The sequence below is a fragment of the Carassius auratus genome, chromosome 21 (genome assembly GCF_003368295.1).
Source record: "Carassius auratus strain Wakin chromosome 21, ASM336829v1, whole genome shotgun sequence".
Classification (NCBI taxonomy): domain Eukaryota; kingdom Metazoa; phylum Chordata; class Actinopteri; order Cypriniformes; family Cyprinidae; genus Carassius; species Carassius auratus.
This window is the reverse complement of record NC_039263.1, coordinates 24226686-24249787: the sequence shown is the minus strand read 5'-3', so window position 1 is coordinate 24249787 and position 23102 is coordinate 24226686.

The window sequence follows — 23102 nt, the reverse complement described above, 5'->3', positions numbered from 1 at the left end:
AAATGATTTTTGCTTTATGTATACACTGAAATGTTTTTTTTTTTTTCTTACTCAATAATTCAGGACAAATATCTGAACATTTTTAAATAAAGATACATTTACTTGAGAAGCAAATAAAATAAGGGAAGAAGTAATATTTTCTGAAAAATGTGTAAAAATTAATTGAGTTCATGCATAAACAAGCAAAATATCTGTTGAGAAAAATTATCTTGATTTTCCGTTGAATTATGTGTTTACCACACTTGCAGATTTTTTATTTTTTGTATTAAGTATAAACTCAGTTACTCACTTTAACATTAAAATAACGGTTTCCTCTAAAGATGCTTTGAAGCATTGAATATTGTGACAAGCGCTAAACATATTAAAAAAACACATAAAATCTAATTTATTTAATAATTTTTTAACAAAAAACAGAACATCATAATATCCTAGACTAAATTTTTTTTTTTTTCATTCATTCATTTATAAATATCTCTTGATTTAAGAAAGTTTAAAGATTTGTAAGTTTTCAAGACAAGATTATTATTGTTGTTATTATTATTATTATGATTTCAAATGTTATTATTTTGTGCATTATTGTTTTTTATTTATTAATCAGTTTTTTTGTAGTGTAGCACTTTAGTACAGAGTTCAAAGTTTAAAGCAGCTTCACAGTAATAAACAGGAAATTCAACTATTTAAGCCATTGTCCTGACATTTTATCGATTTTACACGTCAGATTTTCCTAGTAGGGTTTACTGCGCAATAAACCATAACCTTACTTACTTTATGAAAGTGTCATTATTCAGCTCATGTTTTTTTCTCATCTTTCATCTTTTAGAGTCACATACAAGTTGAAAATGTTAAATTCTAGTCTGATTTTTTGTGAAATAATTTAACTGTGTAGTGTTTGCATAAGTCGGCTCGTATAAAATCACAGCTCACATCAGTGAAAGGATTTTTTGATTTTCTCACCTTGCGCTGTGAATACATGAACCGCTGCGCAGGTCACCAGATTGAATCATTCTGACTCTCGCCTGCTGAACGGCGTCTGAAGGCCAAACTAAATAAGAAAGTGTGAAATCTTGAACACACAGTGCAGTATTAGTGAGAACTGATGTCTGAGAGAAAAACATGTCACCTCGAGAGTGTGTGTTTGCATTGAAATAATCTGAATAACCGCTGAATACTGACCCAAATGTGTCATCTCAGTAGCAGAATAGGGTCAGAAGGTCTTTATACACTTTTTAACAAACATACACATACATCTACTTTCCTGAAAAAAAAAACTTTCCTTTTTGGTTCTTAATGGAGTGAGTATAAATTAATAAATTAGTAAATTAATGATTAAATGTGTGATCTAGATGTTGAAATGACTTCAGAGACAGCAACACTGACTCAACCAATGGTGTGAGTTTGGGGGCGTGGCTAATTGTCTGACCAATGATGGATGGGAAGAGTGTTTGTTAAGCTTTTGGTACTAAAATTACACACTTCAGTTTTAAAGCAATGAAATTAATAGTTTGTGTGTGTGTGTGTGTGTGTTTCCCACTGTATTCCACTCTGATTCAAGATTTAATTGCTAACATAATTACTTCCCAAAGTTTGTCTAAGAATGTAGTCAGAGATTGTGTGTGTGTGTGTGTGTGTGTGTGTGTAAGAGAGATTCCAGACAGACCACCCCACTGCCTGGTTTTAGGGGGTCTGTGGTCTCATTCCTCATTTCCTTCTGTCACAGCTTCTCTCTCTCACACACACACACACACACACACACACAGAGCGGAGTGTTTCTCACTGTGAAGCATCAGAAGCTCATGTTATGTTGGCCGTCACCATGGCAGCGTCATGTTCAGCTGCAGCGGCCTCAGAAACTGTGCGGACACTTATAAATATATGAACATGATTGGATTCAATAACACAACATGAAACTACCTGTCATTTATTGTAAAGTGACACAACGCTAACACACTTCCAAGCCAAACATTTCAAAGAAAGCTGTTTGTTTGTTGTTTGGTCTACTAATATTTGGTCTTGTACTCTTGTCATTTTCCCTCCAAAATGATGTAATTTCCTGGTGGATGATGTCATTAAGGAACTATCGTGTATCCATTATAATGTTACAAAAAAGTTCTATAATTTTGAACATTTGAAAATTTATTCTATGCACAATGCACAACTGTTTTCAACATTGATAATAATCAGAAATGTTTCTTGAGCAGCATATCAGAATGATTTCTGAAGATCATGTGACACTGAAGACTGGAGGAATGAGGCTGAAAATACAGCTGTGCATCACAGGAATAAATTACATTTTAAGATTTATTCACATAGAAAACCGTTTATAATTTTAATAATACTAATTATTATTATTATTATTATTATTATATATACATATGAATACATATTTATGTATGTATATATGAATATTGAATTAAATGATGTAAACTGTAAAGAAAAACTGCAGAGAAAATTCTGTATATAAACAAAACTCTTTAACAAGACGAGAGAGAGAGAGAGACAGAGAGAGAGAGAGAGAGAGAGTGCACAGGGCTTTGATTAGAGCTTCATTATTCGTCTGATCTGCCTCAGTCATTTCTCTGCTCTTTTCATCACGCTGGCCTTTCTTTTCATCCTTCATTCCTTTCCTCCTGATCTCTCTCTCTCTCTCTCTCTCTCTCTCTCTCTCTCATCCTCCTCCTGTTCTCCATCCACACTCCTTTCACACACTCTGCGCTTGTCTTGCATTTCTCTCTGCTAAACGGTGTCTGGCATGTCAAATCGTTAGCAGCAGTTGAGCAGCCCTCCTTCAGCTGAACACACACAAACCCACGATATGCAACACAGCAAAACTATTCTAATCAATACTGCTGTCTACACTGCAAGCTCTGCCATAATACAGCACGACACTGTTATGATCAGCGGATCAATGCATGATGAACCAAATGTCTGCTGCTACTCTAATGTCAAGCTCTTACACTCTGTTCACACTAAGAACGATAACAGCAGTATAATAGCACCCACACCACACAAATCCTGCAATTAAAGCTCTTACAGATATTTCTCAGTATTGGTAGAAAAAGTCTGAACTGTGAGATATAAACTAACAAGAATAGAACTGCAAAAAAAAAAAAAAAAGTTGCAATGACCTTTTTATTCATTTATTATTATCCCATGGCAGAAGCAAGCGTCCATGCTACCGTTCCTCAGTGGCGTTGTTGTTAAAGTTGTGGTGTGAACGATTAGAAGCTTCAGCAGCTCATGATGTGTTGGCCGTGACCATGCCAGCATTAAATTCCTCCAACCAGGAGAGAGATATTTATGAATATTGTTAGAGTGAACTTCATTGTGTCTCTGTGTTCACTTGAGTCTCGTCTCGTCACGTTTGTGTGTGTGTGTTTGACCGCTCTGACCACAGCAGATTCTAACCTTTCAGTCAACCTCTGTGGACACACACACACACACACACACATGTTTATTTTAGTGTAAAGTGTGTTCATCCCATAGGTGTAATGGTTTTTATACTGTACAAACTGTATATTCTATGGCCCTACACCAACCCTACACCTAACCCTAACCCTCACAGGAAACTTTGTGCATTTTTACTTTCTCAAAAAAACTCATTCTGTATGATTTATAAGCGTTTTGAAAAATGGGGACATGGGTTATGTCCTCATAAGTCACCCTCTCCTTGTAATACCTGTGTCATACCCATGTCATTATACAGAGCTGTGTCCTGATATGATACAAAAACAAGAGCACACACACACACACACACACACACACACACACACACATGTACACACATATACAAGAAAAAAAAAGCACTTATGATGATATGTTGAAAACAGCTGAGTAGAATTTGTCAGGTTTCTTTGATGAATAGATCATTTACCTGAAATAGAAATCTTTTGTAAAATCATTTTTTTGTCTTTATCATCAATTTTGATAAATGAAAAGAATCCTTGCTAAATAAAAGTATTCATTTCTCTAATTCTTTTCCAAAAAAATAAAAATCATTCTAAGCTTTTGAATTATATAATGTCTAATGTTGCAAAAGGTTTTTATTTCAGATAAATGCTGATGTTTGGATCCTTCTATTCATTAAAGAATACTGTAAAAATATACTCATCTGTTTTAAATATTAATAAACAGCAAATCATCATATTAGAATGATCTTTGAAGGATGTGACACTGAAGACTGGAGGAATGATGCTGAAAATACACCTTTGATAACAGGAATAAATTAACTATATTCAAATAGAAAACAATTATTTTAAATGGTTAAAATATTTCACAATATTACTGCTTTTGTTGTACTTTGGATCAAATAAATGCAGGCTTGGTGAGCAGAAGAGACTTCTTTAAAAACATTAAAAATCTTACTGTTCAAAATCTGTTGACTGGTAGGCTATAGATTACAGAAATGTTATATTGTAATGTTATATATTAGAAATATAACTGTAATACATAAATATATAAATATATGTGTTATATTGTAATGTTATATAAATAAATATCATTTCTGTCCCCCTCACTTCTGAAAATACAGACAAACAGAAACACACACAGACACATGCATTAAAAAACAAACATAGACATGCAGACTCGCACGCACACACCCACACACTCTTATGCAGACACACACACACACTCACACACACACACAAGCAGACACACTCATATACACACAACCAGAGACACACACACATGCAGTCTGTGGGAAATGCCCTGTGTTTGAGGACAGTACAGGCACACACACGTACAGATTCAGCATCAGACACACACCCAATTTCATTCAGCTATTCAGAGTAATTGTTCTGCATGCTTACATGACTGGAATCGTGTAATTTATCATATAAATACCTGTAATGCTTCATGAAGTTATAATTAAAGCCAATTAAACAGATATAATGACCTGCATGTGATGTTTCCCGCTGTAATATGTACACGCAATATTAAACGGTTTTGGTTTATGACTGCTGATGGATTATATTAGATATGTATAAAACGATCTGGAAGCATCACTGGTTAGTTTGTGTGTGTGTGTGTGTGTGTGTGTGTGTGTGCGTGCATGCGTGCGTGCATGTGCGTGTGTGTGTGTGTGTGTGTGTGTGTGTGTGTGTGTGTGTGTGTGTTTATGGGATAGTTTTCCTAAAATGAAGATTTTGTCATTATTTATTTATGTCGATTCAAACCTGTGTTACTTTCCTTCTATGAATCAACGTTATCATTATGAACTAAAAACAAACCTTTTTATTACTTAAAAGATAAACATAAACTAAAATATATTTTTTAAAACTTAAACTTTATTTTTTTATTTCAGCTATATAGTTGCCAACATTTCGCATTTTCCTTTAGTTTGAGGTACTAAAATAACTAAAGCTAAAAAATTCTATAGAAATATTTAAAAAGCAAAAACCCAACAAAAAATTGCTTAAACTTTAATAAGTGAAATAAGATAAACATGAACTGAAATACAATAAAAAAGTTACAATTAAATTTAAAACAGGAAATAAATATTTCATGTTAAATATATAAATATATATAGATTTTTTGTCTTTTTAAATTAGTTTTAGTTTTATATATATTTATATTTCTCTTTTTTGTTATTTTAGTACTTCAAAACTCATTCAGTTACACAGCCAACATTTCTTTTTAATTCTCTTTTTCATTTTAATTTAAGTTTTTTTTTTCAGATTTATTTTAAGTTCTGGAAACAACTTCTAATTGTATCAGTTTTAGTTCTAGTTAATAACAAAACTGAGAGAAAAAACTGATTACTCTTTAATGTCTGCTTTTGAGTCTTGAACTTTTATCTTACGAATGCAGTTATGTACATGAATCATTTGCAATCACATACTTATGACATGTATTTATTTATGTATTCACATATGGCACAAAAATTGTATATGTTTGTATGTGTAAATATGTATGTGAATAAATAAGTAGATAAATTATTCTAAATTATTTTTTAAAGTGTGTTTAATTATAAAGGATGAGAAGAAGCTATAATAATCCGTTGGGATAGTTAATGAGGGTTAAAACATTACTGAGACAGTTTTACCATGTTTTTCAGACAGTTTTTGTACCACATAAGTTTTGCAAAAGTGTATTTTATTCTTCTTAATGTCACATACACACTTAATGTTCGTGAAACCTCCTGAGTAACCACCAATCAGTTCATAAATGATGTTTGTCTCCAGCTAATCTCCTCCATCCTCGTCAAACACATACTAAATAAATAACTAAATAACCAACGACGTGTGTGTGTGTGTGTGTGTGTGTGTGTGTGTTCTTCGACTAATTATCTCTAATTGACCAGGGGAAATGTCAAGCCTGTATTAACGCTGCATGGTAGCAAGAAACGATCAAAGACATGTGAGGGAAACTGCAGGCTTTAGTACATCTCACACACACACACACACACCCCGTGCTCTTTTGTTGAGAGATGCAGCGCTGAATGTCAGAGATGGGCTCAGGTTTGAACACATAACGCAGAGCTTGTCAGAGCACGAGATCAAGCAGTTTGGACTGATTTCACTGACTATGATCATTCATCATTATGTTTTTAATCTGGAATCACAGCAAAAGGGAATTCTTTGAATGATTATTTATAGAAGTGATCATTTGTGGTGTATTTTGAGCTCTGAACTGACTGCCGCATCCTTTGTTTCTTGTCTCTCTTGTTCTTTCATGTCTTTCTGGTCTGTTCACAGCAGACATGAGAGCAGCACATCTCAATGAAGACATAACTCACTGAAAAGGTCTTTGTTATTATTTTATTATTATTATTTTAATTGCTTGACGTGTTTCAAGTATTTTAAGGGCGTTTTATGCATTATTTAAATTTTTTGTGTCATTTTATCATTATTTATTTTATGTCTACTATTTAAAGAGTATATTTCAGAATAATTTGAATGCTGAACAATTATTTCAGTTCTCCACATTGCTTTCAAACAACAGTGTGAACATATACAGTCTGAAGATATATATATTTTACATATATGTTTTTTATGGAGTTCAGGTTATTTATTTATTTATAAATTAATGGATTAATGATTGAACTTAGTGAACTTAAATTTAGTTTTTCAGAAAATTACCAAAGTTTGTCAAGTTTTACCAAGTTTTACCAATTATTAAATAATTTTTAAATATATATGTATGGACTGCATTTATAGATAGATAGATAGATAGATAGATAGATAGATAGATAGATAGATAGATAGATAGATAGATAGATAGATAGATAGATAGATAGATAGATAGATAGATAATGTTAGTGTCATTTAGTCATTATGGTTTTTGTTTTTTAGTGTACTTTTTCAAAGATTATTGATTGATTGATTAATTAATTAATTAATTAATTAATGATTCATTCAGGTTTTCCAAAAAAAAAAAAAAAAGTTTGACATTAAATGAAAATTTTATATTTTATGTTGATTAGTTATTGTTTTTTGTTGTTTTTGTTTTTTAAATAAATAAAAAATAAAATAAAAACACTGTCTGAATGCTGAAAAATGTGTTCAGGTATTCACTTTTTAAGTGAAAATAATTTTATCACATCTATTTATTTATTTGTTTGTTCATTCGTTCATTATTAATGAATGACGAACAATTTATTTAGGTTTTTCAGAAAATGACAAACGTTTGACAAATTAATACTTAATAATTTTGTCTCGTGCAATCATTGCCTCATGCAATCATTTTATTAATTTATACGTTTTTTAGTTGACATGTAATGAATACTGTCATATTTTTGTGTCATTTAGTTGCTGTTAACAGGCCTTTTCTCGTCCATTCTCTTCATTCTTTACACAGCTGATCCTCAGACGTCACACACACACACACACACACACACACACATCAATCTTTCCTTTAGCTCGACTGACAGGCCTTTATTGTTGCACAATAGGAAACCCCCACAAAACACAGATTCATCACCAGCCCCCAACAATCCCAGAATCCCCCAAGAGAGCCGCAGATGGTCACCCATCACGCACTGCATCAGATAACTGCAGTTTATCTCTGCAGATTAATATTCATCAAGAGCAACAGAACACACTAATGTGATCAAGAGTCCAAACAGACACACAGTCTACACCAGCATTAGCCTCTTTCAGTACACAAACACACACTCATAGGTCTGAGACTGTTGCTGTTCATCTGAGATGTCTCTCATATCTCTGACACCTCCAGAGCGGATGCTGTTATTGTTTTAATCAGTCAGCAGCAATCAAACAGCCCGCAAAAACCTAGAGAGCTGCGTGCAATATTCATGATGAATGCTGCAGCTCTGCTGTATAATATTGCATTTCAGTTATTGTCAGACGTGCCGAGCAACATATCAAGACATCTCAGTGATGTATGTTTTTAATACTTCTGTAGACTATGAAGCATGAGTGTGTGAGTGAGTGTGTGTGTGTGGAACATTTTTGCAATTGTAGAAGGAAAAATATGTAGCCTACATTTTTTTCTGTATTTTTCATGTAGTAAATTGCATTAAAAAAAAGAAAAAAGAATGTCACTATATATATATATATATATATATATATATATATATATATATATATATATATATATATATATATATATATATATATATATATATATATATATATATATTAATAATTTAAAATATTAATACAATGAATACATTTCATACATTTATTCATTATATTAATATTTTAAATGACTAAAATTAATATTTAAAATGTATTTAATATATTATAATAATGTTATTACATTAATTATTGTTTGTTATGGACAATGTTAGTTTAGACGTTTAATGTTTTTCTATTTTAATTTAACAATTAATTCATTTAATATGAATATAGATTTAATATAGATTAAAATGGATTAATAATCACTGCAAGTAAATTTTTCACTGTTAATTAAGTCAGAATTTAATTTTTATTATAAATGGCACAGTGTACTTATGTACACTACCAATCAAAATTTTGGAGCTGGTAAGATTTTTTTAATGTTTTGGAAAGAAGCCTCTTCTGCTCACCAAGGCTGCGTGAACTTGATTCAAAAATACACTGAAAACAGTAATGTTGTAAAATATTATTACAATTTAAAATAGCTGATTTCAATATGCGTATATTGTAAAATGTAATTTATTTCTGTGATCAAATCTGTATTTTCAGCATCATTCCTCCAGTCTTCAGTGTCACATGACCTTCAGAAATCATTCTAATATGAAGATTTACTGCTCAGTTGATTTGAAATAGAAATCCTTTGTATTGCCTGGATTCTCCTTTTATGACAAGTTTAATGTGTTTCTCAAACATTGGAAGGGTAGTGTACTTTGTTTAAAATAAGCTTTTTCAAGTTTCAAACCTTATTCATGCATTAAGACATTCAACATTTAGACATTCATATTAGTGAGACATTCGAAAACTTTTTGTGCATTGAAAAATTCTATGGATGTTAAATGTTCTTCGTGGAAACATCAATGCCTTTATTTCAAAGGCAGAGTTGGAACCAGATATGAGAGAAGTCTGCAGTATGTGGTGAATTTATGCAACCATTTATCTGTTTCAGCATCTCAGCACGGGTGTAGCGTTTATTAATCAGATGAGGTGTTTTTGTCAGCGCTTCTGGAGAATAACCTCTCTCAAGAGTGACATCACTGTGGTTTCCTGTCAGTACGGCAACCGTCGGCCTCGGAGGCATAGACATGATATGTGAGAGATGTGCTGCTTACCTCGCTTCACACCTCGTCCCGTCTCTCACCAGCTCGCTTTAGATCTGCAAGCGTGAAAATAGATTTCAGAGCGGTTCTGAGAAATCACAACATCCTGCCTCTTCTAACACACCTTCATCACCATCATCATCATCTTGATTCCACCCTGCTAACATTCTTAAAATAATGGAATGTTCTTATAATGTTCTCAGAATGTTCTGACAATGCTATCCCAAAGTTCTGAGTCCAGAATGTTATGTTCTATTATAGAGTTATGAGGTATTTAACAGCATTCTCTAAACGTTTTTCATTAAAAAAAAATATTATTTATATATCATTCAATGTTTTTCAGAAACAGATTTGTTCACTTTTTTTACGTAAATATTTATGGTGCAGAGAACATTCAAAAATAACGTTCCCATAACGCTTGATAAAACAGAATGTTGCTGTAACATTTTCTTTAACATTCACATAACCAAGAAAAAAAATCCTTTCAGAGTTTAAAAACTAGATGTTTTGAACGTTCAGAGTTTTTGTTAGCTAGTTTGTGATTTGAAAACTGATTTTTTTACTTTTATAACATATGTAAATGTTTTGAAAACATTATTAAAGATCCCAGACAGCTCAGGGGCTAGCAAAAACATGTTCTAAAAACATTTTTGTAACGTTTTCATTAATAAAAAAAAAAAAAAAAAAAATAACATTATTTTGGAATGTACTTTTTATGCGAATTTTGAGGGAAAATTCCATTTTACCATTCACTGTGCAAACATTATGGGAATGTTAGTTTTGAATGTTCTCTGAACGTTCTGAAGCAACATTTAAAAAACATTAGACGAATGTCTAACTAAAACATTTCAGAAAAAAAAAATGTATAAATGTTTTGTGTTAACAATTTGAAAATATTATTAAAGACCAAATAACTTTGAATAAATGTTCTATTTATTTATTGGAAGAACATTTTTATAACGTGAGAGAACGTTCAATGTTAGCTGTGTCAGTCCACACACAAACACACACACACACACACAAACAGTTATTTCAGTCTGCTTCTGCATCGTACACTTTTAGTGTGCATGTGTGAAGTCTGTGTTATAGTCAGGATAAGGTCACTGAGGTTTGTGTGTGTGTGTGTGTTTAAATGTTGCATGAGTTCTGGCTCTGCATGCATGCGTTATCATCACATATCATCACCTCCTGCTTGATGTTTTGTGCTGTAATCAAAAAGCAGACCAGGCTTTGTGAAATGCAGCTAAGAGTTCAGAACTGTCAGGACTGAGTTTGGCATTCAAGCTGTTCATGTTTGAAACCTAAACTTCTCAGATCTATTTTTAGCTTTTCCCCCATTTCTAGAATAAACCCATAAACCATCTGAAGCCAGTGATTAATCTGTGACAAAAAAATTAGGTAAAATCATTGTAACATTTACTTACATTTAAAAAGTCTCTTCTGCTCGCAGAGCTACATTTATTTTTTATAATACAGTAAAAATGGCTATATATTATTACAATTCAAAATAAATGTTTTCTATATGAATATATTGTGAAATGTAATTTATTCCTGTCATCAAAGCTGAATTTTCTGCGTTATTGCTAGTTGTTATACATGGTTTCTAGGGTGTTCTGAATGGTTCATCATAGTTTTGTCATCCATCAGGTAAGGCTATGTCATATTTATTGCTGTTATGAATATCAATCATGATGATAATGGTTTTAAAGTGTTTGTCATTACAAAAATGTGTTTGTTTGCACAGACTGCAGCGGGACGAAACACTCCATCTACAGCGAACACATTTCATCAGGTGTGTGACTGTTCTCAGCTGATCTTAGACATGCAGAACTGCTTCAGCTGAGTTTGTTTGATATAATGAGGCTGGATTGAGCTGTCAGGCTCATGTTGATGGATATGAAGCTCAGTTGTGTGTATTTTGGGTTACACTCGATCGCCTCTATTGTTAAAAAGTAACACTCGTACATCATCTCTATTTCCAAACGCTTTGTTGCTTGGCGACTGTATCTCTTTGTGGTGTTCATGGTCTCTCATTACGCCAATTCAAAGCACGACTTTTAAAGATGCATAGCAATGTGAATATTTCTCAGGTGCGGTGTGTTTTAAACACAGGCTCAGTTTCACATCATCAGCCCTTCTGAATTATCTGCATTCTGTTTTTATGAATTTCTGTTCTTAAAATCAGTCTTTGAGAATGTCTTCTACCAAAAAGAGGGTTTTGGAGGGTTGGTGGTTGCTTTGGTGAATCGGATGATTGATAGTGTTCTAATTGGTTGCTTGGGCGTTCTAGATTGTTGCTAGGATGTTCTAGGTGATTTATGAGGTGATCTGAATGGTTGCTAGGGTGTTCCGGGTGGTTGCTAGGATGTTCTAGATGGTGTTATTGTGTTCTGTGTGATTTCAAGGGTGTTCTAGGTGGTTGCTAGTGTGTTCTAGATGGTGTTATTGTGTTCTGTGTGATTTCAAGGGTGTTCTAGGTGGTTGCTAGTGTGCTCTGGGTGTTCTAGGTGGTTGCTAGTGTGTTCTGGGTGTTCTAGATGGTTGCTAGTGTGTTCTGGGTGTTCTAGGTGGTTGCTAGTGTGTTCTGGGTGTTCTAGATGGTTGCTAGTGTGTTCTGGGTGTTCTAGGTGGTTGCTAGTGTGCTCTGGGTGTCCTAGATGGTTGCTAGTGTGTTCTGGGTGTTCTAGATGGTTGCTAGTGTGTTCTGGGTGTTCTAGGTGGTTGCTAGTGCGTTCTGGGTGTTCTAGGTGGTTGCTAGTGTGTTCTGGGTGTTCTAGGTGGTTGCTAGTGTGTTCTGGGTGTTCTAGATGGTTGCTAGTGTGCTATGGGTGATTTCAAAGCAATTCTAGATGGTTGCTAGTGTGTTCTGGGTGTTCTAGATGGTTGCTAGTGTGTTCTGGGTGTTCTAGGTGGTTGCTAGTGTGCTCTGGGTGTTCTAGGTGGTTGCTAGTGTGCTATGGGTGATTTCAAAGCAATTCTAGATGGTTGCTAGTGTGTTCTGGGTGTTCTAGGTGGTTGCTAGTGTGCTCTGGGTGTTCTAGGTGGTTGCTAGTGTGTTCTGGGTGTTCTAGGTGGTTGCTAGTGTGCTCTGGGTGTTCTAGGTGGTTGCTAGTGTGCTATGGGTGATTTCAAAGCAATTCTAGATGGTTGCTAGTGTGTTCTGGGTGTTCTAGGTGGTTGCTAGTGTGCTCTGGGTGTTCTAGGTGGTTGCTAGTGTGTTCTGGGTGTTCTAGGTGGTTGCTAGTGTGCTCTGGGTGTTCTAGGTGGTTGCTAGTGTGCTCTGGGTGTTCTAGGTGGTTGCTAGTGTGTTCTGGGTGTTCTAGGTGGTTGCTAGTGTGTTCTGGGTGTTCTAGATGGTTGCTAGTGTGTTCTGGGTGTTCTAGATGGGTGTTCTAGATGGTTGCTAGTGTGTTCTGGGTGTTCTAGATGGTTGCTAGTGTGTTCTGGGTGTTCTAGGTGGTTGCTAGTGTGTTCTGGGTGTTCTAGGTGGTTGCTAGTGTGCTCTGGGTGTTCTAGATGGTTGCTAGTCTGTTCTGGGTGTTCTAGATGGTTGCTAGTCTGTTCTGGGTGTTCTAGATGGTTGCTAGTCTGTTCTGGGTGTTCTAGGTGGTTGCTAGTGTGTTCTAGGTGGTTGCTAGTGTGTTCTGGGTGTTCTAGGTGGTTGCTAGTGTGCTCTGGGTGTTCTAGGTGGTTGCTAGTGTGCTCTGGGTGTTCTAGGTGGTTGCTAGTGCGCTCTGGGTGTTCTAGGTGGTTGCTAGTGCCTAGTGTGCTCTGGGTGTTCTAGGTGGTTGCTAGTGCGCTCTGGGTGTTCTAGGTGGTTGCTAGTGCGCTCTGGGTGTTCTAGGTGGTTGTTAGTGTGCTCTGGGTGTTCTAGGTGGTTGCTAGTGTGTTCTGGGTGTTCAAGGTGGTTGCTAGTGTGTTCTGGGTGTTCTAGGTGGTTGATAGTGTGCTTTGGGTGTTGCTAGTGTGCTCTGGGTGTTCTAGATGGTTGATAGTGTGTTCTGGGTGTTCTAGATGGTTGCTAGTCTGTTCTGGGTGTTCTAGGTGGTTGCTAGTGTGTTCTGGGTGTTCTAGATGGTTGCTAGTGTGTTCTGTGTGTTCTAGGTGGTTGCTAGTGTGTTCTGGGTGTTGCTAGTGTGTTCTGGGTGTTCTAGATGGTTGCTAGTGTGTTCTGTGTGTTCTAGGTGGTTGCTAGTGTGTTCTGGGTGTTCTAGGTGGTTGCTAGTGTGCTCTGGGTGTTCTAGGTGGTTGCTAGTGTGTTCTGGGTGTTCTAGGTGGTTGCTAGTGTGTTCTGGGTGTTCTAGGTGGTTGCTAGTGTGCTCTGGGTGTTCTAGGTGGTTGCTAGTGTGTTCTGGGTGTTCAAGGTGGTTGCTAGTGTGTTCTGGGTGTTCTAGGTGGTTGATAGTGTGCTCTGGGTGTTGCTAGTGTGCTCTGGGTGTTCTAGATGGTTGCTAGTGTGTTCTGGGTGTTCTAGGTGGTTGCTAGTGTGTTCTGGGTGTTCTAGGTGGTTGCTAGTGTGTTCTGGGTGTTCTAGGTGGTTGCTAGTGTGTTCTGTGTGGTTGTCAGCTGGTGGCTAGAGTATTCTTGATTGTTGCTATGTTGTTCTGGGTTGTTGCTAGGTTGTTCTAGATGGATGTTAGATGGTTGATAGGGTGTCCTGGATGGTTGCTAGGTGGATTCACACTGTCAGAAGTGAGAACAGCCTTCACTTTCGAGTCTGTGTTCTTCTGGTCTTTATATGGCTCTGTTCCCTCCTTCAGTTTCCATCTGGTTGACAGTGATAATTCAGCACAAAAGTGGCTCAATCTGAGCTGTCACTCAAATCCACAAGATTCTGATCATTCGGCTGTGATGGACCCAACACTTCCTCTCATGATCAGGTGTCTTCTCTATGTGCCTCTGAGTAGGTGTGACTCTTTCTAACATCAATCAGTGTGACAGGACATCAATATTGTGCTTGTGTGTGTTCCCATGACATCCCATAATCCACCTCTCCTTTAGCATGGTGATGTGTTGATGTGATGTACAGACATGCCTTTAACCCTGCATGTTGATTGTTTTACTGTGATTTAAATGCCAAACACATTCACACACACTCAAACACTCAGAAAGGAGCTTGTCTTCATATTTTCATTTCGACAAAGATGCTAAACAATTTTACAGAAAAAGTTTCCTGTTGGATATTTTGATGCCATTCACCTGCTTAATGATAAAATATGTTAAAAATATAAAGACGATCACAGAGTGCAGGACATCAGTACATTTGAACTCCTCTAAAGAGCCTTTCTTAAAAATAAATAGTTAAATTCTGATTGGTGAATTTTATAGATCTCTCAGGAAAAAGCAAGCACACAACCATAAAAAATAAAATAAAAAAATAAACAAAATATCTGGGTTGTCTTTAATCTAAAATCCAAAATAAAGTAAGTGAGTAACTAAATGCTGATTTAAATGATTAGTATCATTAATATATTGCATTTACAGTTTATGTATTTCAATATAACGTTTAACTTAATTATTATTTTTCATTATTATGATATTGCATGTCTGATAACAAAAAATTGTAATATATATGTAAATGTATGTAATATAATCATATATAATCATAATATATATTAATTTATTTAGTCTTTACATATTATATATATTTATTCATTTATAGATAAAAGTTACTGTAATATGTATGTGTATATGCACAAATTTTATATATGTATTCACGTTTCTTTATACATTATATATTTATTGATTTATTTTTATATTACTGAAATTTGCTGTGTGTTTGTGTTTCACATGCATTAACGTTTGGCTGCTGTATATATATATATATACACACACAGTAACAAAAAAATATATTTTCTATCAGTGTAAAGTCCAATAATTACCCTAAAAAGTTATTTTTAAAAGTATATAAATATATAATAAATAATATTACATATATTAATTTATTTATCATAGCAACTTTTTTGTTTGTGTGTCTTCTTGCAGCAAAAACAAACAAACCAAAACAGAATCAAATACTTAAACTACAGATATTTTTTCTGGTACAATGACTAAATAAAATGCAAAAAGTGTATATAAAAAAAAAAAAACCTGGACATGTCCTTCTCAGGATTCATACATGCATATACATGTGTTACATAGGAAATTGAATTCCTGACCTCAGGAATCAAATAAGCGTGTGTGTGTGTATTATATGTGTGTGTGTGTTTCAGTGTTTGCTCTGTGTGTTTGTTTTTCCACAGACCCATAAATAAGGTTGTATAGTGATCCAGCTCTGTACACGGCTAGATGACACGCTTCATGTTTGTGTGTGTCTTTGTTTATGACACATGTGTTTCTGCTTTATGCAGTGTGTGTGTGTATGTGTGTGTGTGTGTGTGTGTGTGTGTGTGTGTGTGTGTGTGTGTGTGTGTAGTAACGGGGGTGTAGGACTCCCTGTAGTTCCTCTTTCAGATATTTTAATTAGATAAAAGGCGTCTGGATTAAAGGCAGTTCCTTAGTGCAGACTTCCCTCCAGTGCGGTGGAGAGTTGATTTATGGGGCTTTAGCAGACAGAGCTGCCCAGTCAGGAGCTCCGCAGGTGGGGGAGACAACAGTCCTGCACCCCCCACTGATGGAGAACCTGACACACACTCGGACAGAACTACAGACAGATACAGAGCAGACACACAAGCCTACAGCCATTAACAATGGTAAAATACTTGGAATTGCAAATCAATATGCAGAAACAATCATAAGTGAGTCATCTGAGCATTCTGTGGCACTTCCAAAATTGTTTGTTTTGAGAATGCAAACACTTGAACCAATGGCGAAAGTTTAGGGCGTGGCTTTCTCTAGGGCTGACCAATGGTAGACGAGGAGTGTGTTTAGGAAACCTCTTTGAAAACAGTCATAACTTTTACACTTCAGCTAGTGGTGTAGTCATTAGTTCACATTTAAACAGCGTTATTCAGAGTTGTTTTATTTAATGTTATAGCTTATTTAAATAATTTAATTTGACCTTGAATTTTTATTTCCAGAATTTCATTTGAATCATTACTAAATATATTATATTATATTATATTATATTATATTATATTATATTATATTATATTATATTATATTATATTATATAGTATTTTTTTAGTTTTCAGGTTTTTGCTATTATTTACTATTTCTGGTTCTTTAATATGTTAATAACTTTTTATATTTTTTTAGTTTTCATATTTTCAAATCTAAAATTTCATCTTGTTTAGACTTATTTAAACATAAGTCTAGCACAAATGTACTAATACTACTACAAAGAAAAAACACTAATTAATATAGTGTATAAGAAAAATTAAAAAATATATAAATTATTAAATAAAATAAAATTAATATTATATATATATATATATATATATATATATATATATATATATATATATATATATATATATAATATTATATAAAATGCATTGTTATTATATTATAATATATATTTTTACTATAGCTCATTAATATTTTAAATTAACCTTTCATTTGTATTTTCAGTTTTCATTTTAATTTCAATTTAATAATTTTTTTTATTATCACTTTCTGTTGTTGTTTTTTTTGTGTTTTTATATCTCCATATAGTTTTTTTTTTTCATTTTAGTTTTTCAACATACAATTATTTATTCATTTTTGTTATTTTTAATAATAGCTGCGAAAGCAATATTTAATCTAATATTTATATTTATATAGATTGTCTTTTAAAAAAAAACATACAGATAAAAATGTCTTTCCCTGATTTTTCAAAATCTTAATCTCTTTTGTAAATATAGTAATGCATTTTTTTCAAATCAAAATTTAGTTTTCTAAATTTCTAAATAATGCACTTTCTGATCCACTGTGTTTATGTTCTGGACCCAAAAAACAGTCAAGCTTTGCAAAACATTAGCACACTTTGTGTATTTATGCTAAATATACTACATACACAAGCTAAATACAATATAAATATTAGTGTTAACATTGTAATTGAACGCGGTAAATTCCAAATTCTATCACTCAGTTCCAAAATATAAACAGTGTGCCATTTTAGCATTAGATTAGAGTTGCTCATGCTTATTATAAACATACAATTTGTTCAAAACTGGAAATCATGGGGGATAGTCAATGCTCATAAGTATGAGAAACATGCTAACATGATGCTCTCTGGTGTGTGCTAGTCAAGCTTCTGTTGCTGCTGCTCGTGTAAGTGTTTCAGGTTGGTCTCTAATGAGAAAGTTGCTCCCTATGTAGACGTCGAGGCAGTTGACTGTGTTTTGGCACAGATGTTATACCATACGCTGAAGGTCTGATGGAGTCCAGACCTCTAGTTCTGTTTAGCATCAGCGCTAACACATTTATTACTGTTTGTCTGAACACTGTTTATTGAACTGATTTATAGTTTACAGCATTTATTTGTTTGTTTGCTGGTCACAGTGCTGTTTTTATACGCTGCCGCTTGGATTATACAGTTTGCATTGAGAAAATTAGGCATGTCGGCTTTGTAAACCTAAAATGACTCACAAAATATCAAATATAGTTTGAAAATCAAAATATTTAAGTATGTTAAGTTCATTTCAAGAATATTGTCTTAATATGCTTTAAACTTTTTCGGAGAAAAGTCCTGAAATTGTTTATTTTTTTACTGGCAAATGCTTGTTTCTTATTTTAAGCATAAATCTAATCTCAAATCATTATTTTGATTTGACTTGGTAGAAAATAAATTAGAGGTCAGAGTTTTAATTTGAAAACGCTTGTCAAAGCACCATAAACTTACTATTTTATTTTATATTTTTTACAGTCATTTTTCTGTGGTGCATAACGATTTTCTCTCTCTCTCTTTAAGAAACAAAATATCAAGGACACAAACGAATGCAGTTGCACTAAAAAAAGAAAGCAGGCAAGAGATTTTGTATGTTTTGATCCAGCGTTCTGACTATAGCCTTCGGTTTCTGTGGAGACAGAAGTTTGTGAGTTTGACATGTTATTTTCTGGTTTGAACTTCTGAGAGAGAGACAAATCTACACAATCCAATCGATGCTGTTCTGTACGTTTCTTCACTGTAATTACTGGCAATCCACAAAGGAATTCACACAACTCAGCTTTTCCCTGACAACAGCCAGAGAACACAACTCTCTCTCTCTCTCTCTCTCTCTCTCTCTCTCTCTCTCTCTCTCTCTCTGTCTCTCTGTCTTTCTCTCTCTCTCTCTGTCTCTCTCTCTGTCTCTCTCTCTCTCTGTCTCTCTGTCTCTCTCTCTCTATCTCTCTCTCTCTCTCTCTCTCTCTCTCTCTGTCTCTCTCTCTCTGTCTCTCTGTCTCTCTCTCTCTCTCTCTCTCTCTCTCTGTCTCTGTCTTATAACAACCTTATGGCTCTTATAACATCCAGAATCAAGGCAGAGTTTGCATATTTTAAACTAATGAATGATATGGACAACTTTATTGAAATTTGGGCTTTGAATGATGTTTTGTGCTCAGTGGATTATGAAAATGAGCTGGTTTTAAATTTATGAGGGTTTCTTTTGTGACTTGAAAAAAAAATTATTCAATACTTTGTAATGTCTATGAGGATGTAGGAGTTTCTGAGTGGGTATATGTGTTTATCAATGTACATCTGAGAAAATAGATGTTTATGAAGAATGTCTTTATAGTGTAAAGGTGTTAAAAGTCTCTCTCTCTCTCTCTCTCTCTCTCTCTCTCTCTCTCTCTCTCTCTCAGATTTCTGGGCTCCGTCTCATTCGTTCATTGGTTTATAAGTGCTGTGAGTTCAGGGGTATGTTCGTGTCCTGTGGGCTCCTGTTGTCATATTGAGAATGTTGCATCATGAGACATTTATAGACGTGTTTATTTATCATTGGTGACTATCTGAGCATCTGGAGATCTGAGGAGTTTGTTAGTAGGTAACTGAGTCAAGTCATGCTTGTTATAGTTAGTGATTTGAACAGACGCCTGGACCTACACTAAACTAAAAGTTTTCAACAATGATAATAATCAAAAAAAAAAAAAAAATCGAATTAGCATATTATAATGATTTCTGAAGATCATGTGACACTGAAGACTGGAGGAATGATGCTGAAAATACAGCTTTGATCACAAAAATAAATTACATTTTAATATATATTCACATTGTAAACCGTTATTTTAAATTATAATAATATTTCACAATTTTTATAGTATTTTGGATCAAATAAATGCAGCCTTGTTGAGCAAAAGAAAGTTTAATTGTTTTGCTTATAGACAGCATGCGGACTACCACAAGCTGAAAGATTGGAAATGAACTACACAGACAACTTCAAAGGTAAAAAATGATTCATAAGGGTTTGGTTTAGGGCAGGGTTTGGGTTTGTCTGTTATAATTATAATTAGCTTCATATAAAAACAACAGAAGTCAGTCATGTGACCTCATTTAGAAAAACATTACAGTGACTTCACTGTAGAAAGTGATTGCAAAAAAAAAAAAAAAAAAATCTGTAGTTTTACATTCCCTTACTGTATAAAAACTGTAATGGATTTAACCTTACATATCCTAATATTACAGTGAATTTTCAATTGTTTTGAGTTTTCAACTAGTTTATTTCTGTAAAATCAACAGGATTTTTGCAGCATTGTTAACTAAGCTCAAACAAGGTTTAGTTAACTGAAACTATTAAAACATCAAAATATATTTTTGTTAATTGAAATAACATTTTATATATTTTGTAGAATATAATATAATATAATATAATATAATATAATATAATATAATATAATATAATATAATATAATATAATATAATATAATATAATATAATATAATATAAAAAGAATACAAATGACAAAAAAAATCAATTGAAAATAACATCTTACAAAATTTTACAAATGTACAAAATTATGCAAAATATTAAACTATAATAATTTCTCAGTGATAGTAAAATATCACTGTTTCAAATTCTGCATTTGCTCTATTCAAACATGTTGCATGCGTTCCATTTCATATATGTATATATATATTACGAATGATTTTAAAGCTTCAACGCACTTAAATTTCCTCAAACAAAGCTGTTAAATGACTATTAAAATGTAATATAGAAGTCTAGAAAAACAGCATTTGAGTCATACAGATGACTGTTAGCATGCTTTTGTCTTCTTTGGACCATGACAAGTTCCTCAAAGCGAGTTTGAAACAACATGAGGGCAAGTAAATAATGGCAGACTATTGACCAGACTCATTTGTTGAACTCGGTGGAGGATGGTGGCTGACTGACGCACAGACGCTTCGGCTCCACGTCGGAGTCAGTAGCAGTCGTAGCGTGTGAAGAGCGAACCGAAAACACTCGGCATATGAGGGCAACGACATTATCTGATTGATAAGAAAGAGCAAAAGAAAATGAAATCAGATAAAGTGACTTTGTGGTTTAGTGTGGTGAAGTGAAGCAGGTTTTGGCTTGTGCGGTCGGTCGCTGTAACATGCACTTACACACGTTCATCTGTGTTCAAAATAGAAAGATATATTGCTTAAATACAATAATGATTCCTATGTTAACAACCATTTTTGTTTGTAATAAAGAAAGCTGAATTAAATGTTAAATTAAATTCAGTACACCTTTACTTTGAAATGTACTACTAAAACTTTTAAGTAATATGATATTATGCATTTTTTAATAGTAGTTAATTGAATTTCCCATTGCTTATTTAACATGAAACTAAAATTTAACATGAAAAAGTTCTAAAATTAGGCATTGATTGATTGATTGATTGATTGATTAACTTAAGGTCAATACTTGAATTTCAAGTATTTATTTTTACACAGGTGTTTTATCTGTATTTTGGATTTTGCAATTATTACTTATGTACAATTAAGTATTTTATTTTGGGGTCAAATGATTCATGGGTCAAAATTCACTCAAAATGTCTGTATGCTGACCACTAAACATATTACATAAATTCGTATTATGATATGCATACTGAGAAGTTTTAATTATTCATTGAATATATTTTATTTATATTCATTTCAGTTTTATTCTGCAAATATATTTATTTAATTTTTTTTGCATAAAGGTATATATATATATATATATATATATATATATATATATATATATATATATTTTTTTTTTTTTTTTGTTTGTTTTTTTTTGTTTTTTTTTTTTGAGTCCAATATTTTAAATCATTAAGACACTTAAAATATATGCATATATATTTTTAGTGATAATGAAATAATTTTTTTTTTTTTCACATATTTTAGAGCTGAGCATAAGAACAAATATTTTGTGTTTCAATGCATTAATTGTAATAGTTTAGTCTTTGGTGTAATTAGCTGGTGTGTGTTCATGGTTCAGTCTCTTTGTGGAGTTAGTTGTTTATCAGAAAGGGAATAAATAAGCTTTTGGTATTGGTGTCGGGTCGAAGCATCTGTCCAGGTTTCCTGGCCAGCACAAGCTTTAGATGCATTAGGAGAGTTTGGATTACAGAGACCAGGACACCACCATGACACTAATACCCAGGAATACCCTTTAGTCACCAACACGCTCCGAACAGACCTGAGAGAGACACGCAGACTGAGAACCAAAACCACATTTTTACTGTTATGTTTTCATCATGAAATAATGGCTGTGTTTGTCTCTGTGGCTCTCAGGTCTGTGGGAGTCTGGGCTGGTGAATGTAGGTCTCTCAGGGCCGGCCAGTCGGGTCAGAACAGGCTTACGCTGTAATCCCCCCTGCAGACGTCCATATCAGGAGCGGCAGGAGGAGGTGTGGCGCTCGTCTAGACGGCCCGCAGACGCTCCCCTCCCCCAGAGACCTGCTGTTCCTGGCACACAACCGGCCCACGGGGCATTCGAGTTAGACTGAGGGAATTTTCTCTCACAGGAGCTCATTCACATTGTCTGTGAAGCCTCATTAAATATTAAAACATGACACAGATGGAAATAAAATGCGATTCTGAAAATAAAGAGCAATGTGGGTCATTAGTTGTGAGAGTTTCTATCTACATGAACCACTTTTGACCAATACATTTCCATGACTTTTAGAGTTGATCATGACTACTAGACTAGACTAGTTTTTATTATATATATATATATATAATAAATTATATATATATATATATATATATATATATATATATATAATAAATTATATATATATGAATATCTAATATATGTATACTTGCATATATTCAATATTTTTTATAATTTAGCATAAGAAAAATATAAACACATATGTTTATGTTTATATATTTTTTAATAATAAAAAATAAACACTAAATATTATTTAACAAATAATTTAGAGCTGAGCATTAGAAAAATATTTTGTTTTAAATCATTGATTTTAATAGTTTAGTCCATCATTAATTTGTCAGTTTAAGGTGTTATTATATATATATATATATATATATACACATACATTTATAGACATTTCCATAATCATAACTAAAAAATTTGTGGGTAAACAAGACTAGAAAAAAA